The 3,263-nt window shown below is 38.3% G+C and overlaps 1 non-coding gene across 1 annotated transcript; it reads left to right on the forward strand.

The window, feature by feature from the left end:
* The first annotated feature begins 1,042 nt into the window (after nucleotides 1–1,042).
* LOC119253677 (U6 spliceosomal RNA) lies at nucleotides 1,043–1,149 on the forward strand. The gene has a single exon (XR_005127191.1). It is a non-coding gene; the product is annotated as a U6 spliceosomal RNA (small nuclear RNA).
* Nucleotides 1,150–3,263: the final 2,114 nt, after the last annotated feature.

A 3,263-nucleotide genomic window follows, 5' to 3' on the forward strand; every position in this document is an offset into this window, starting at 1 on the left:
TTTTTCCAGTGTATTCAAATGCTTCTTTCTCCACCTCAACCCCACTTCAACACCCCCACGCCCAGCCCCAGTAAATGACTGAATTCGAAAGTGCAGTTCTCAAGGTATTTACCAAGGGTGATAGTCTTAGTATTAACTGTCAAGCAATACCTTCTGCAAAATTAGGCAAGGAAGCTATTTCATACCTTTTAGCTCACAGTAAGAAAATAAGTATGCTTCATGACCTACTACTACATACATTTGAAAGAAACTAGGAAACAAATCTCGACACCCTGATTTTGTTATCTTGTATTTTCTCTTCTATTTTTTCCTTTTCAAAATTTGTTTGCAACCCACTGAATTAATTTTACTGTACCTAATAGATGCGATCTGTAGTTTGAAAATCAATGTCTTAAAGGATGTAAAACTTACCATCAATTTAGATATTACATGATTCAAATGAAGATAGGTCATTAAGAATTATTTCAGGGCCTCCCCGGTGGCGCAGCGGTTGAGTGCTGGGTTGCGAAGCTGCCCTCAGCCTCTGCAGCGCAGGTTCGATCCCCAGCTGCCAGGTGAGGGTTCCACATGGCGCGCAAACCTCTCCAGCTGCCCTCTGCTCCCCTCAGCAGTGTACTTTGTCAGTCTGGCTGCTTTGCTTCCCGCTCTGGCTCTGGTGAATTCACTCACCCTCCCGCGCTTCTGACTGTACCCAGTGCTTGTATAAATAAATAAATAAATCTTTAAGAAAAATTATTTCACTTAGACCATATTATATAATTAGCACCTCTCTAACCTCCCCTCCTGCAGAGCTGAATTACTTTTTGCCAAATGGTAAAGTGCCCGCATGAGAATGATCTCTGTGTATTGCTGAGAAAGTTGTCAAAGATTTTGTTCATTATAATACATAGTATCACCTCTGTGAGGGCCCAGAATAGAAAAAATTCCTTCTGGTCTCATTGTCAAGAAATGGTGATTATCCTAGGTGACTGACTTATTTTTCCTTTTGGAAAAACTGATTGTATTCACTTTCTGACATTGCCAGTTAGAAGTCTTAGTTCCAGTGCTCGCTTCGGCAGCACATATACTAAAATTGGAACGATACAGAGAAGATTAGCATGGCCCCTGCGCAAGGATGACACGCAAATTCGTGAAGCGTTCCATATTTTTAGACATAAGACCTGAAACCATAAAATACATAGAAGGAAATATAGGCGAAACACTACGGGATTTGCAGATCAAAGACATCTTTACAGACACATCACCCAAAGCAGTGATAGTGAAGGCAAAGATAAACAGCTGGGACTACATCAAATTAAAGAGCTTCTGCACAGCAAAAGAGACAATAACAAAAACAAAGAGAAACCCCACCAACTGGGAGAACATTTTTGCACCCAACACTGATCACAAAAATCTGCAAAGAGCTGATAAGACTCAGCAACAACAAAGAAAATAATCCAGTCAAAAAATGGGCAGAAGAGCTAAAAAGAAACTTCTCTGAAGAGGAAATGCAAATGGCCAACAGACATATGAAAAAATGTTCAACATCACTTGTCATCAGGGAAATGCAAATCAAAACTACCATGAGATACCATCTCACACCAGTGAGAATGGCACATATTAAAAAAACTAGCAACAACAAATGTTGGCGAGGATGTGGAGAAAAAGGAACTCTTGTGCACTGTTGGTGGGAGTGCAAACTGGTCCAACCACTATGGAGAGCTGTGTGGAGATTTCTTGACCTACTAAAGATAAAGCTTCCATATGATCCAGCAATTCCACTCCTAGGTATTTACCCAAAGGACACAGAAACATCAATTCCAAAGAACACCTGCACCCCTATGTTTATAGCAGCACTGTTTACAATAGCTAAGCTTTGGAAACAACCCAAATGCCCAAAAATAGATGACTGGATCAAGAAGATGTGGTACATATATACCATGGAATATTACTCAGCATTCAAAAAAGATAAACACATGCAATTTGCAGCAACATGGATGGCGCTGGAAGGGATCATGCTCAGCGAAATAAGCCAAAAAGAAAAAGAAAAATACCGGATGGTCTCACTCATAGCAGGAATCTAGAAAACTTAAATAAGGGACCAGGAAAATGAATATAAGAAAGTGAAAATCAAAATCAACAAAAAACTATGAACCAGAGACACTTGTTGGGGGGTGGGGGGCGGGAGGGGAAGGATTGGGGTCAGAATGGGGCGTTTGCAATTGTATGGGGGAATATAAAAATAAAATTTAATATTTAAAAAAAATAAATAAATAAAAAATAAAAAAAAAAGTCTTTAAAAAAAAAAAAAAAAAAAAAAAGTCTTAGTTCCACACTCTCAGTCTACCTCAAACAAGTACCTGGGAGTTTTTGGCTACAACTGGGCACTGAACCTTATTCCTTTCTCCCTTTAACTTTGCTATCCTTTGTTGTTTCCTTTACCTTGTATTTCTTACTAGGCTTATATTAATTTTAGCTTACTTTTTCTATCTTTATGTACCACTTTAAGTCTTTGGGAAACAGAAAAGAAAGAGAGAGAGAGCAAAGTAGGGAAAGAAGGGGGACAGTGGAAAAGAAACAGAGAGAGAGAGAGGTTAGTCTCCATGTATGAAGAAAAGGCACCAGTTTTTATGCCTTCAAGTCTTACATTTTCAAACTGAAATTGACATGAGGGTATAAATTCAGAACATTTTGCCCTACCTGAATCAGAAATAATAATCATAAGATAATCATTTTGCTTGATATTTTACAGTTATTAAAAATTGGTTTTTGAGTTTTATCTGAAAGTAAAGTGTTCTATATTCAAAGATAAACACTCCTAGACCAGTATGAAATAACTCTAAGCAACAGCTGCCTTCTGTAATTGTATAGATTTGCCATAATACTGGAGAACACAAGACTTTCTTCTTTCCATAATTCCAGAAAGTGCAGTGTTTTCTTTAAGACCTAAGAGAACAATAAGCCAGAAGGAAAAAGAAAAATATCGGATGGTTTCCCTTATAGCAGGAATATAGGGGAACCAAATAAGACATCAGTGTAAAAAAATAATAACAGTACAAAACACAACAAAGCAAAAACAGACAATTATAAACCAGAGACATCCTGCAGGGGAGGAGGAGGGAGAGGGATCAGAGGGAGGGAGTGAAGAGCACAGGGGACTGAGGTGATGGTGCACAGGTGCATTGGTGAAGGAAACTCTATGGGACTCCACCTGAGTGGGTGGGAGAAGCTAATATTGTTTAAAAAAATAAAAATTTAAAAATAAAAAAAGACCTAAGAGAACA

The sequence above is a fragment of the Talpa occidentalis genome, unplaced genomic scaffold, assembly GCF_014898055.3.
Source record: "Talpa occidentalis isolate TD23 unplaced genomic scaffold, MPIMG_talOcc4v2.1 talOcc4.2, whole genome shotgun sequence".
Taxonomy (NCBI): Eukaryota; Metazoa; Chordata; class Mammalia; order Eulipotyphla; family Talpidae; genus Talpa; species Talpa occidentalis.